We start from the raw sequence: 15,694 nt of genomic DNA, 5'->3' as shown, positions 1-15,694 counted from the left end.
TTTGTCCCATTTTCTGAAAGACTTATGCACAGTGTAGAGTCTCGGGAAGAACTTCTGGGTAAGATGGTACAAATGGTGGTATCATTCCTGTGCTTCAGCAATAGAGAAGTGTCAAAGTAACAAACAAAGGAGATGTATTCTGAGGGGGCGGGGAACAAATGTGAGAGCAATAGTGTGGAAGTCTAGAATTCCTCCTGCCCGATAGTCTAACCATAACCAGAGTAGGGCAACGAGTACAGCCCCTGGTAATGTCTATGCCACAGTGTTTGCAAAGGGTCTCTACTCTGAGGTTTCCACCCTGCCGACAGCCCTGTCCGCTCATCTGTAGGCAAAAGGGGATTAGAAACAGTGAATCCACACTTACCATTTTCTTCCTATGTGATGGATACACTTGGGGTGGCAAACATCACTTCTGTCCCTGTATCATAAGGGTGTCTGGGAAGCTTGCTGTGGCTGTTCTGATTTTTCTCATATTTCTAAGGGTGTGCCATGGTCTTGGAGGCTCTGGGACTGATGCATAACATAAGGAAAAGGCTTTAGGGAAGGGTCCTGGTTTTCCTTGTAAGTTTGGTTGACAGGGCCCAGATAACTGTTTGCTGTGCCTAGCAAGGGATTAACAAGTAAAGGAGATAAGATCCTACCAAGTAGGGAATTGGACATGGAATGAGGATGATACAGGAGCTGGAAGGCTACAGCACCCTGAGAACAAGGAGGGGGGGGCAGGCATGTGTGGGCTTTTTGAGCTTCTATGGACATAAGACTCTGAGGGCCAGCTACTTAAGGGGCCCATCAGGATCAAGGCAACTTTGAGGCTCTGCCTATCTATCTATCTATCTATCTATCTATCTATCTATCTATCTACCTATCTTATTATTGAATTAGTTCTTTGACAATTTCCTACATGTATAAAATGCATTTTGATAACTGTGGCTCTCCAACTCTCTCTTAATCCTCTTACCCATTTCTTTATTGGCCATTGTCCCTGAGATTTCCCCCACATTCCTGAGTTTTTTAAGTTTATTTTTAATTTTTAGAGTGGGTGTGTCTAGCATATGTGTCATGTATGTAGTATGTGTGGTGGTATGTGTGTGATATATGCCCATGTGTCTTATGTGGGTACATGTACCCATCTACACTCATGGAGGCCACAGAGGGATGTGGGTGTCTTCCTTATTTTTTCTCAGTCTCCCTCCCTCCCGCTGTACTGGGAGCTTGCTGTTTCAACTACAGTGATGGTTGGCAAGTCCTAGTCATTCTGCTTCTGCCCCACTAGCCTGGTGTTACAAGTATTTGTGGGTATTCCTAGATTTTCATGTGGGTGCTGGGTATTGAATTAAGGTCTTCATGCTTGTGCAGAACTGTTTCACAGGAAGCAATTTTTCCAGATCTAAGACTCTGCCTTTCTAATATGCTTCTAGATGTTGCTAATGCTATGAATCCATGGACCACCTTTTGAGTACTGAGGGATTATTTTCTACACTGCACAGAATGAAAGACCATCTTTACTATTAACCTCCTGCTACTCTCCTTGGGCAGGGATGGTAGTTTCTGTTTTGTAAGGCTCCTGTTCCAGATCTCATCTTCCCACAAATACTAAGCAGTTGAAGCACCAGTTGTCAATGTCATTGTGTCACCCCTTGCAAAGAACAGGTTTGAGGACATCAGTAGTGTGTTTTCCAGGCAGTTGGTGGTCATGTGGGTGGTGAAAAGGGGTGGGATGCTCCCAGAACATGTGACTTTGAAGATTCTCTATGTATGTATAAAATTGTATTGCTGTAGACAAATGTAAAGTTTTGGCTATAATAATTTGTGAGTTAAAATGCTTTGTGATTTCTGCCTTCTAGTCCAGGCCATGAGAGTAACACAACAGGGGATTCTCAGTGGATCTGAAGAATGCACAATTTTATGTAGAATTAAACTTTCTGCTCCTTAGATTTTTTGGACAACTCAATAGGAGGGCAGGGGACAGTCAAACTTACCCCCCTTTTTTTTTTTTTTTTTTTTTTTGACAGACAGCCTAAGCCAATGCATTTATAAGCTAACTGATATAAAGTCAAAGTTTTCCTTTTGCTAGAAGTTGAGTTTGTGCATCCTGCCTGAGTGGTATGCAGATGTTTGGCATGCTTAGGTTGGGCCTCTCTAATGACTGTTGATCTCAGAGGATGGAGGTTAGTATGTGAAGAGCCTGTGCAAATTACCCTATGTCTCTCACAGCCTCAAGAAGCTGGTGAGGAGGGAAGTCTCTGGCCACCCCCAGTTAACCTTGTCCCTGCAGAATGCAGGCTTCTTCACACTAGCATGTGCAACTTCCCACCTCAAATCTATACCAGGATCATTGGGAGCCTGTCAATATAAAGTCTCAGGTGCTGCCCAGATTCACAAGTCAGAGGTCTGGAAGTAAGCCAGAGGTGACACTTTTAACAGGCACCCCAGGTGAGTGCCCTTAACAGCCTGTGGTCTCAAGTGTGCACTTTTTAATGCACTTTAAAAACTCGTGTGAACAACACTTCTCTTTGCTCAGTTTAAAACATCCTTTAATAGTATCACCAATCATAGTGGAGACATTCCAGGGAGAGAAAAACTACATGCCAGGACCCTCCAGGTCAGGCTCTGGAGGAGACAGGATGTGGGCTTTATAATCTTCTTGCTGTTTCTTACCCATCAGGCAGGTGAGCCAGAGCCTCATTACCTGGGCCGCCCACTGTGAATGAGGCTCTGCAGCCTCCTCCTGATGTCCCAGCTAAGCCTGAGTAGATTTTTTTAAAAGGCTTGACCCGAACATGCCTTGAGTCCAGGTGGAAGCCATTTTCACTTAAAACCATCAAATATGGGCTCTGAAGGGAATTCATAGATCTATTCCAGAACATATATATATATATATATATATATATATATATATAGTCATAGGCTAGAAACAGATAGAAAAATGCAAGGATGATAAATTCCTGAATCAACATTGAAGAATCTTTGTGGAGGAGGAACAAAGTCACTTTCTCCTGGATCCATATGGACCATGCAGGAGTTTCCCAGAATCCTTTCAGAGGCAGGGGATCCACCATACAGGACTATGCACTTCTGTCTTCCCCAGGTATCTCTGCCAACTCAGAAGGACAAGATTGCTTCATGTCACCTGCCTTATTTCAGCAGGTTACATCTAGCCTCTTTCACCTAGAAATATCTCAGTCCCTAATTTGCATGTGGTGAAATTTATCCCATGAGAATTTAGTGTCAATAGCATGGTAGTCTCTGGGACATGTCACTAACAAGAGATGGAAGCAGCTATCCTAAAACTCACCTTGTAAATTCTAAACTTCATAACTTCACTTTTGTGCTTTTGTATTCTTCTCTCATACAACACACCCTGATGACAGACTTTTTTTTTCTCCACTCTTCTAAGTCCTCTTGACTCACCTCCCCCTCTCCCAGATCCCCTGTTCCTCTGTTTACCTTCAGAAAAGAGCAGGCCTTCCAGGAATTATCAACTGAATACAGCATGACAAGATGCAATAAGACTAGGCACAAACCCTGATATGAAGGCTGGACCCAGCAAGCCAGTATGAGGAACAGGGTCTGAAGAGCAGGCAAAAGAGTCAAAAACACCCCTACTTCTACAGCTGATGTGATTGGGAAGTGGAAAGTGACACATTTGAAAAGACAACTGAAGAATAAAGGAGCGTCCTTAGTGAAATAAAGCATGAAATAGCACATGCTAAGTTAAGGCCCTGAGCCAGAAATGTCCTGTCTCAGAAACCCAGGGAAACTGAGGGTGGAAAGTAAGACAACAGTTAGATTACAGGAGGTAGAAAGTGCAGGTGTTGGAGGGACTTTAAATTGTACAGAGAGTCCAGGCAGGAAGTCACACAAAATGACAAAGAAAATATTCCTGGGAATGAGAGGAAGAAACAGTGTCAAGGTCAGGATGGAGCAATGCTAGAGCCCTCAACTTCAGCTATCTACCACCTCTGTGAATGGTGAGAGAGTCAGGGGCATATACACCCAGGCTTTTTGATATTTGTATGTGAAGGCTGGTAACAGAGAAGCCAGGGTTAAAGAAATATCTTGAAGGTTGTTCAGATGGATGTGCAACGTCAGAAAACAATACATATGTGTAATTTCAAACTATATTTTTTAACTCGATCTGCTCTTCCAGGTGTGGTAGCTCTTTGGTGCTTTCTTCTCTTCCCAATTTGAATAAACCTTTTTCCCCAGGATAAATCTAAAGAGTGGTTCTGCTCATAGGTTCAGTGTTTTTGGAGGTAATGAGAGTTTTGGCTATGTGAGCTGGTGGACAGCTCAGTGCTTTCCCATCTTCACACACTGAAATAAAATGCTTGCTGTCACATGTGTCCCCCAGCCCCCAGCCCATATTCCATTCAGGACTGCCAATGAGGTCAGTATTAAGGAAAAAAATGATCACTAAATTATGTTGTAGTAATAGGGCCACCTTTCCAGAGAAGCAGGTAAGTTCCTGTGATGTAAATACAATGTAGTTGGCTGAAAGGAACACACACACACACACACACACACACACACACACACAATTAAAACAGCTGATCACTTGTCTTATGATAGTTGTTCTTCAATTCACATTATATTTGCAAGAACACACACACACACAGAGAGAGAGAGACAGAGAGAGAGAGAGAGAGAGAGAGAGAGAGAGAGAGAGAGAGAGAAGGTGGGGAGATGATCTGATTTGACTTACATATTTAAAATGTCTTCTGGTATATGGAAGACCCAGAGAGGTGAGAAGAGCGGCTGGGGTAACACTCAGATGTATACAGAATCATGCAGTCCTGAGAAGACAAGCGCTAGAGCCCAAGGCTGGGTAGGGTGGGGGGAAGTGTTCATGGAGAATAGCTAAAAGGTTTAAGAACTGAGAGTGTCTTACATAAAAACTCTGAAAAGCATGAAAATGTGAACAGGAAAATCAACCATGTTCTAGATGAGCTTCAGAAGGGCCAGAGCTATGCGTGTTGTACATGCTGTCAGTCATTTGGGAGCAGAGGCTCAGGATAGAGGCAGGAAACAGCGCTGCACAGGTTAATGAGAACGACAGTACACCATTTTTTTTTTCATATTAAGACCAAGTTTTCAAAAACAAAGGTGGATGAACTAACACAAAGAGAAAGACATATACATCCCACATGTATGCAAGATGAATTTTACCACGGCTTTCAGTTAACAGTCTTGTCCAGTTCTGGCTTTACAGTTCAAGCTGTTTCCTTGAACATGTTTGCCCATGGCCCAGACTAGACTCAATCTAAGAGGACCAGTTCACAGTGGAGCCTTTAAAGTTGCTGCTGCTCAGAATCAGTGTAGCATTGAGGTTCACAAGCCAGCAAAGCATCATCAGGCTCCCACACCTGCACCCAGTGTGATGAAGGCGAGGTGGTCACGCAGAGTTCACAAATTAGCTATTAATGGGATTTAACCTGCAGGTTACTAGAGAGAAACAGATTAGAGATCCTCAAATGGTCTCATCTATTCAAAGGGACAAGAGAGGACCTGAACTAACCAGCCAGAGGTTGGAGCAGGCTGGAAAAAAAATTACTCAGAAGTTGGCCCTAGGCAAGCAACACCCAGGTGTTCTTTTAGTCAGTGCCTGCTTGCTCCTTTGGTGGGCTTTCTGTTGACTTGGTGAGTTCTGCAGGGATAGGGGACAGCTTGTAGGTTTTTTGTTTTGTCCTGTAGAGCTGGGAATAATATCTGTCTGGTGGGAAGAGAAGCCACAAAGCTTATGGTATATGACCCTGGAAGACATTAGCTAGTTTAGATTTTGACCTGTGATCTTGTCCTAACTTTTCTTGATTGAGCTGCCGATAATAACAAGCTTTTCAAATTTCCTTCAGAGGCAGCTTTAACATTTTACTGTTCCTTTCATTAATGTATCAGATAAGATCAATGACATGGAGTCACTTCTAAAAAGTCATGAATTGTGTAATGACTTTTCAGTCAACAATGGATTAACTATACTGTGATGCATACCAGAAAGCCTAGGTATGCACTAGGCTCTACCATTTAGACCTGGTGTACTCTATAATGTTTGTACAACAATGAAGTCACCGATGAGACATCTCTGAGAACACAGCCCCCACTGTTCATAGATTCTGGCTGTGTTATGTGTACAAAAGTTAACAATTTGCCTTCTTTTAAAATGGCCTTGTGCCTCCCTCTCTCTGAAGCTGTGCAATCTCCTTCCCTCACTAGGTACCTCTTTCCTCAGCTCCAGCCAGTTTCCCTGCTCAGCAGAGAAAAGATTCCATCCTGCTCTGCAGTCAGATTCTGGGACAACTGGGAGTCCCCTCTCTGCATATGTGGAAGCAGACAGTATTTAAAGCATGGCTACACACATGGGACCTGAAAAATCCCTTCAGTTTTCCATTTGCCAAAGTTGCCAGCCTCTGAGCAGAATGGAAATACTTGTACAGCAAGCGTAACTCAACTTCTTTCCATCCCTGACTGGGCTGCAGTCATCCAACCAGCTTGGCACCTTTGCTTTCACCTTTATTGTAGCCATGGGAATCTAGAGCTTTATCCTCAGGGGTTTCCTGAAACATTACCATGGGAGCCTTATAGAGTTGCCAGGTGAGATGGAAGTCAAACAAAGGTGGCTCTTGAAGCCCTGAGACTTGACCTTAAATCCTGATGCTCCCGGAGTGTGAAAGGGTCTGAGGGGACAGCCAAGCTGAGGTGAAGCTATAGCAATCTGCTACTCAGAAAAAGAGTGAGCCTGGTGCAATTTACTGACCTTGGGTAGCCTGCATTGAAAAAAATAGCATTGAAAGTCAATGTCTAAAAAGCAACTGATCAGAGGGGAGATGGGAATAACCCCACACATGACAAAGTTCTGTATGTAGTAAAGATGGCAATGGTTTGGAAGGTAGAGCAGCCATATTCAGGAGCCTAACTGGTTCACCAAGGTTTGCAGCCCTTCTGTTGGGTTTTGCAGTAGTCTCAATTTGAACAGTTGAGATGCCAATCAAAGAGCTTCATATGCTTAACTCATGTAATCACCAGAGCTACATGGATATGATCATCATTACCATAGAAAAGAACCTTGGGGAGGTTAAGCTATTAGCTCTATGTCACACAGATGGCAAGGGAAAGACTTGGATCTTGGTCTGATTGGCTCTCAAGCACTTTACTGCTATGCTAAGCTTACACTACCAGGTAAGGTTGTGAGCCTGGTTGTGTGGGAATATTTTAATAATATGATAGAGGGACTGCCAAGTTTCTCCTCTAGCAGGATTAATGCTGCAATAGATTTAATGAGAGCAGAATTTCAAGCCTTACACATCTTTATGTGCCCTGAAGACCCCAGAAGTGCTAGATACATTGGAAGGGGACAAAGAAGGTATTGCGGCTGTGAGCTTTCATTAGGAAATTCTGTTATGTGTTTGGAACGAATTCGCCATCTCCAGGGGCTACATAATGCTCAAAACAGCTTTAGAAGTTCTCCCTGGAAATTGCTTTCTGAGCCCCAGGCACAGGAATGAATATATATATATATATATATATATATATATATATATATATATATATATATATTTCTATGTTCAATCATGGCATGCTTCAATCCCTGTAGGGTATGTGGTAATGTCATAGACATCCAACCATAGCTCTTGGCAGAGAAGGTAAATATTTGACTCCAGCTCTTTGGTTTTGTTCAACACCAAGTTGGCATTGACGTGGAGTAACAAGGCAAATGGGCTGTATAGTTTGTGAATCCGCAGAGCAGACATTTCTATATTATGAGGATTCAATTTTTATTTTTATGTTTGTGCTAGAATGAGAAGTACACCTAGGACCTTAAGCATACCTAGGGTCTTAAGCATGTTGTGCAAATTCTCTACTGAGATATATATATATATATATATATATATATATATATATATCCCCAGCACTTTCTCCTCCTGCTTTTTTTTTAACTTTTTATTTGAGAACAGGGTCTTACTAAGTTATCCAGGTTGTCCTTGAACTTGTAATATTCTTGTCTCAATTTCCTGAATAGCTAGGATTACAGGCCTGTGCCACTAGGCCCAGCTAGAGAGATTTTAACAAGGGTTTGAGCACAGTCCCTGCTCAACTTCACCAGTCTCAACTCACTTTTTCCATACTCTCTCTCACCCTGTCTCCTGGTAGAACCATTGCTCAAATATTGGTCTCTCCTTTCTTTACTCTACCTTGTCATTCAGGTCTAAGTCAAGTCCCACACTCATAGCCTGCCATTCCCATTCATAGCATCCTTTCCTTTCCCTGCATAGCTGTAATGACATATCCTCGGCATTTTCATGAACCATCCTCCAGGCCACCCTGCCAGCTCCAAGACTTCATTTCTCTTTTAATCACTGTTCTTCCTTCAACACAGAGAACAGTAGATATGACAGTGTAATATGTTCCCTGTGTTAGAAACTGTAAGTTCATGTGCTAATGGCATTTGGATTTGCAGCCTTTGAAAGGTAATTAGGATTAAATAAGGCTGTGTAACAATAGGGCTTCTGCAATGGCATTTGTGACTTTGTAAGAGGAGGAGGAGAGTGCTGACCTGGGACACTGGATGTCTTACCACTCAAGGCCCTCACCATGTCATGCTGAAGCATGAAGGCCATCACTGATGATAGTACTATGTTCTTGCACTTCTGGGACTGTGAGTAGAACAAATTTTATGAACTACTCATTCTCGGGTGCTTTACAATAGCAACAGTGATTAGATAAAGATACTAGACACACCATTTTAGTGTTACCAGTTGGTAAGCAAACTGTTCTTTATCCTCTTCCTGCGACCTATTTTCCTCTCTGAAATTTTTGCTGGCTTCCCAGAAGCCTTCACTCTGAACCCTACCTCATCTCTGCCTTCCTTCTGTCCGCTCCCACAGTCTGCTTTACCTTCTTGGTTCTTCTTGGGTTCTGTCCTTAGCTGTACTTTTTTGCACACCAAATTTTACCTTCAGCCCTTGCACAGAACTCCAAACCATGTGTCTAAGGATCAATGGTAATAACCACACATTTTCTCCCTGGGAACTTTGTCTCAGTGGTCAGAGCCATGTTTCCTTTCTTCTTGAACTTTGTTTTTCCTGGAGAGTCTCAAAATCCACCCAGTTTCCTAAGAGGAAACTAAAGTGTCCCTCTATGTTCAACTTGTCACAATGGGAAATTAATTATGCTTCGATATGATCACCTCTGTCTTTAACTTCTCCACTTCCCCAATCCAAGGAGAAAGTTCCAAGGGAGGTGAGTAATTCTCAGTTCCATAATTAGAACAAATATTCAGACCATGCTCCCTGCCCATCGGTCACTGTCTATCCCCTACATTACAATTTACTCTTCAGATTTCTAGACACATGCTAACATCAGCCTCCATTGCCTGGGTTCTATCTACCATTTTCAGTGTGTTTGTTTTGAAATATGGTCTTTAAAATTTGCCAGAAATACAGATTCTTAACCTTGCGTCTCAATCACAATACATAGTGTGGGGCCAGCCAGCCGTCTCTGTGTTAATAACACATCAAGTGAACTGATATAGCCAAAATCTTGAGAACTCCCAGGATCAGTGATGGCATGTGCATCTGAAAATTATAATATGCCTATGCTTTCAAGACTTTGTTTGTGGTTTTCATCTAAGTGGAATCACTTGCTTCCATTTTCTGTCCCCTCCATCCCACACTTTATTCCTTCCCAAGTTCTTATTCCTCATTCAAGATCCTACCCAGAGGCTACTCTACATGGGGCATCCCATGATTATTCCAACCAGAAAGAATCGATTTCACCTTTAAGTTTTTTGTAGCCCATCTCCTTACACTATATAAGTGCTTCTTCTGTCTGTCTTGTTGAGCATTTGTGTGTCTTTCTCACCAGACTGTGAGTTTTCATCCCACTCTCCATGGCCTCACATAGAAAAGGCTAAACTGACTTGAGGAAGACACTATTTTAGATGCATTATCAGGAAAGAGTGAAGTATGCTTTAGATGTCCTATATAGCAGGTAGCCTCTATATGCCACCCCCCCAGCAACTGGGTCATCCAACTTTGGGGATCTCAATTTTGGAGATATACTCAGAGTAATGAGAATTCTCAATTGTCCCTAAGGTAAAATATTAAGGAAGAACAGAGAGAATATCAACAGAAAAGTGATTAGAAGAAAAACTCAAGATCTCTCTCCCTCAACCCTGCCATCCACCCAAGCTGGTAATGCAAAGGCTGTCACCCCAAACTTCAGAAGCAAGGAATGGCAGTTCCTTAGCTTGCTGATCTGCTGGGTTGACTGAAGAGGCTCTGATATGATTGTGGACAAGGACTTGCAGCTGTGAGGCCCTTGGCTCATGTTTGAACCTTTGTTTGTTTGTTTGTTTTTTCTTGTTGTGATACCATAAATTGCATATCCTGGCAATTCCTATGTTGGAGCTCCACCCCACACTGTGACAGTATTTGAGGATAGGACCATTATGTAACTTTCATAATAAAGGAATTAAATAAGGTTGAAAAAAATTACAAAGGTGAGACCCTAATGCAACATGTCAGGTGTTCTGATTAGAAGAGAACAAGACATAGGAAAGGTCATTTATAAACAAGAAGGAGGCTGACTGCAAGCCAAGAAGAAGCTTCAGGAAAATCCAAAAGTGTTGGCCCCTCTACAGCCTACCATGTTCACTTTCCCCATCCTCCCATCCCTGTTCCCAATTCACTCAATCTCCATTTTCCATTACTTAGAACACTAAAAATGACAGCAGAGTAAACACTGAGGTGTAACATCTTATTGGACAGCACAGAATCAGAAAACTGGCAAATTTGATTTCCATGGCAACAAAGCTTTCTTTAGAAATTATGGTTCCCAAGAAAATATTTCTTTGGGCCTGTGGGTCAGGGGTGAGGGATGGTTATAGGGTATGGGTACAAGAGAGCTGTCCCTGCATGTTACCAGCTCATAGCACCTGGCTTACTCTAGCTACCACATGGCTCTCCTCAGCTGATGGTTTCTATTGCAGGTGTAGGCAGAGAAAGACTCATTCTCCCTTGGAGGTTGCCCACTAGGAATTCAACCATACTGTAGTCAATCTATGAACCATACAAGATGGACTTAGTTTCTTTTTCCTTTTTCTCTTGTTGGGAGGTGGGTAGAATGAGAGAGAATCACAGTGGAAGGGAGGCAGACATTAAAGACTGGGAGGTGAGCATGATCAGGGTATATAAGGTGAGAGTTTAAAATAATAAGAATATTTTTAGAAATAAATCATGGTTCCCTGACTTGTGCTCCACTAACGGTCTCAAAATATGCATGCTTCTAAATATGGATATCACCCTTCCTTACTAATTATGGACCTTCACTTAGTTAAAAGTTCAAAGAATTTAAATTCATTTTGTTTTTCCTCCCAATTTAGGGGATTGTTCCCTACTCTTGTCTCTTGTAGCCTCCATACATTCTGGAACTTCAAGCCCCAGGACATGATCTCAAAAAAGAACACATTCATACTTCTAGCTCAACTCTTCTGTTGATCTCTGGAATAGATACTGCCCATTGCAGAAACTGGAAGGACAAGAGGGCCTGCCTTATAGAAGTCGTTTCAACAGAACCAAACATGCAACCCAAGTGAAATCCAATTTTTTCTTCTTTCCAATTACTAATTTTATCCTGGTACATGCTAGAGGTGGCGGTTTCATACTACACTGCTGTAGCAGGGTAGAGGAACACAGCTAAGAAATAGCAATGGGCATAACTGTGATTATTTTAAAGTTCATGCTATGTGATTTTTATCATATATAGATATCTATGAAAAGGTCAAAAAATTAATATTACTACTTTTACAAAAGGGGGCAAAAGAAGATCAGAGAAAAATAAAGTATTTTCCGGGGTCATACTTACCCAATGAATATCATTGAAGACAATTGACCCTCCCTCTTCCAGAAGCTATCAAATGCCAATAGCTCCTGAGTTAATGGTAGGATTTTATGTCTACTCTCTCCCTTCTGCACTGCAAGTTTATCTGGCTGGGCTTATGTGGATCTCCATGAGATGGAACCCATACCTGACACTGTTAAAGGGTCCAAGAACTTGTGGCTAGATAGGTTATAGTCCCTAGGGAAGATGTCAGTCGTTACTCTGCTGGTATGATTTTTAAGTCCCCTCTTCTATTAGCTCTTATGAACCTTGAGGCTAGGGAAAGTATAAGATGCTGATGTCTGCTCAGACCTATAGGGTCTTTCACAATGCTGGGTCAAGACCGTCTTTAGGAGAAAGCCAGCAACTCATCAGCAACCCATCTTGTTGATGTTCTGATGCCAGCCTGCAAGGTTGACCAGTGCTCCTTGGAGCTCCCTTGTCTTCCATATGCAGCATGCTACTTCTCAGACAGAGTCCCAGTAAATACCAGTACCTCACTCACAGCCTGTCTCTGTCCCAGTGAGCTATCCATTCTTCTAGCCTTCTGGCCTCACTAATTCTCCACATGGTCCTTTGACAGCATTATATTGTGATACATCTTTTCCTTCCAGCTGCTGCTGTGGGAGGAATATTAAGTCCCAGTTAGAGGCAAAAATCTAAAACCTGAAGGAAAATCTATCCCCCCCCCGAGCAAAAGAACACAAAATAATATTGTTTTGCCAATATTTTGTTATGGAAATTTGCAAACATAAAAGAAAATAGAAATTCATGGCAAATTGCCCACTCACTCAGCTGTGTTTAGCAGCATCGGCAAAGGCAAAGCTCCTACTAGTGCTATTCACTGAATTCTCTGGTATGTGTGTTCCTACTGTCAATAATTTCAAACTTCCCAAATGCCCTGGGAAAAATCTATGCAAAATCAGCTCTTGGAACCCTATGAGAGCAAGCTCAGGCACATTACCTCATGCAGCTATGACTGAGATTCTATCAGAATACTTCAGTGTAAATGTTGGATTGCATGTGTGTCCAGCACTCTACCTGAGAACAGCCCATCTTATTTGGAAACATTTCAATAAAACTTTAAACTCTATGCTTAATTATCTCTGAGAGATTCAGCATGCATACTAATTAGAGTTCACTGCTAGAAGTATTTTTTGCTATAAAAATGGAATTTCAGCCAATTGTATATGTGCTAAATTTTGACAAGTTCATACCTCTGTGTAATCCAGCCTTTAACAAGGTATGAAAGGATACCTTCGCCACAGAAATTTCTCTTAAAATGTTGCTAATAAATACCTTTGGGTTTTTTTGTTATAACCAGTCACTAAAGCAAGGCTCATATTTGATTGACTATTCTACTTTAAGTGTGTTCTGATATGTTAGCTCCAGTTTAGACTTTTCAGAATCAATGATAAAAAATCTGTTAACACATAGCTTTGAAAAGGATTCGGGGCCAGAACTGAGAGCTCCAGGACCCAAAGTATACTCCCATGTTGAGTCATGGTCCAAAGCCTGTAGACTTCAAGCATAGGCTAAGCCCGCAGTCCCTAGGAAATGAAGGGCTGAGCAAATAGCCTTGCTCTCCTCCCGACTGACTGATTTCAGCTCCAGCTTACACACAAAATATATGTGAATCATTCTGATAATATCCTATGACGTAGTTGTCATCCCAAAGAACAAACTTTTCCCATCTCCCACCCTGGCTGGTTCTGACCACACTTTACTTGGCAATATGTGCGTTTGGCTTCCACCTGTTATAACTCAAGAAAAAGTATCAGTCAACAGTGAAAAACAAAATCCAGAAAAATTCCAAGAAAAGAGACAATAATCATTTGCCTTCAATTATAGGAGCAATTTTAGCGTCAAATAATGAGAAGCACTGGACAGTGTTTCCAGTGCTAAACCACAAAACTATATTCCAGATGAATAAGAGTAAATGAGAACTCCTTTCCCAAAGGGCTGACATGGAAATTATTTTCAAAATCATTTGATACATGTGGGATATTAGGAATGACAGTGAGGGGACATATTGAGAACTATTAAGATCATAATATTTTGCACATACATTATAGTTTAGGGAGTTTTTGTTCTGGTCACCTCAGCTTTCAGATGTGGTAAAGGTAGATGGAGGTTACCAGAAGGCAGTTATTTTTAATAACTGGAGCTGTGTAATGGTTAAATGGGTGGTTGCTAGGAACATCCAGGTTTCATGACTTCATGACCATATGACTCCCCATTGACCATAATTTCCAAACTGATTTTGGTTCATTCCATTGTCAAGTAGAAACATGATATCTAGGGATAAGAGAGCACTCCATAGTTTGCTATTTTGTATGGATCACTGGGAAAATGTATATATTTTCTTAAAGTCTCTTTTTTATACATCTATAGAACGATGCCTTTAGACTAGCAACATGTGAATAAAAAGCAACCCATTAACTCATTACCTACCATTGCACAGTTTTGCCATATTATTAATATTGTTGCAAGCAGTATCATAGGACACCATGCTGGCTTGTTACTTATGCATAGATTGAAGGATATAAACCTTAGTGGTACTCTGAGCAATGAAATAAAACCCACTTTCAAAAACATTATATCAGTTTTCAAGCCATGAGAAAAAGTCAACAAATGCCTATTTCCCTAAACCCTTTCCAATCTCCAGTGACATAATATATTGAGCACTTCAAATTGGGGTCACCTGTCGGGAGTCAGGCTAGATATGTTACCATACCAACTTGGAAAAGGTTATAAAACAGGCCTAGATCTGTAGATTTTAACTGGATGATCATTAATGTCTTGTCTAAGCTTCTACAATTGTATTTATAATTAATTTTATACAGCCAGTTATATACTGATTGGTTTTATGATAAAACAATTATTGTCCCCAAAGTAGTAGCATAGATATATAGGAAAAGTATAGATAAATTCATATGATAGATGTTGGTTTACTCTTTTGTCTTTGAAGATTTTTAGATTCTAATATGGTCATGCTTAAAGTTCCTTCATTGTACGATGCACATTATTATTAAAAACATATCTATGTCTATTCATACATATGTTAGTTTTATATATATATCACATATAAAAATAATGTGTATATATTATATATAAATAACATGTATATGTAATATATACATATAAAACATGTATAAATAATGTATACATATATACATTACTTACCTATATAGCAAGATATATAACAAATGTGTAAGTAAAATATATTTATGTAAAGACAATTTATATAGTTATATACGTGACACACACACACACATATATATGTAAATATATATATTTGAAGCAGTTTTAGAGGTTGATCATCCATTATCAAGGTGCCAGCCTGGTTGGTCTTTGATGAGGGCTTGCCTCTTGTATCTCCTCTTGAGTCTCTTAACATAGTGTTTCCATTATGTCTTTACATAATAGACAGAGAGGAGATGGGGACAAGGATAGTCTTTCTCTTTTTATAAGGTTACAATACTACTAGATCCTACTTCATCTGTATTCCCCAATTGACCCTAATTATCCCCTAAAGGTCCCATCATTGGCCAAACAGTCTCTTTGGAAGTCAAGGCTTCAACATGAATCCTGAGGAAACACAATTCAATCCATACAACTCTCTCTCTCTCTCTCTCTCTCTCTCTCTCTCTCTCTCTCTCTCTCTCTCATATGCTGCCTTAGTGAAAGCATACTGAATAGCACTAAAATGTTTAAGTTTAAAACACTGGATTGGCTTTCAGTTTCTTGCTTTGTCTAAGTCTCTCTGTTCACTGGTCCAGTTTCTCTTAAGGATGCTGGATAAGATGAGTGCTAAGTT

The sequence above is a fragment of the Arvicanthis niloticus genome, chromosome 26 (genome assembly GCF_011762505.2).
Source record: "Arvicanthis niloticus isolate mArvNil1 chromosome 26, mArvNil1.pat.X, whole genome shotgun sequence".
Taxonomy (NCBI): domain Eukaryota; kingdom Metazoa; phylum Chordata; class Mammalia; order Rodentia; family Muridae; genus Arvicanthis; species Arvicanthis niloticus.
Note: the sequence above shows the minus strand (reverse complement) of the source record.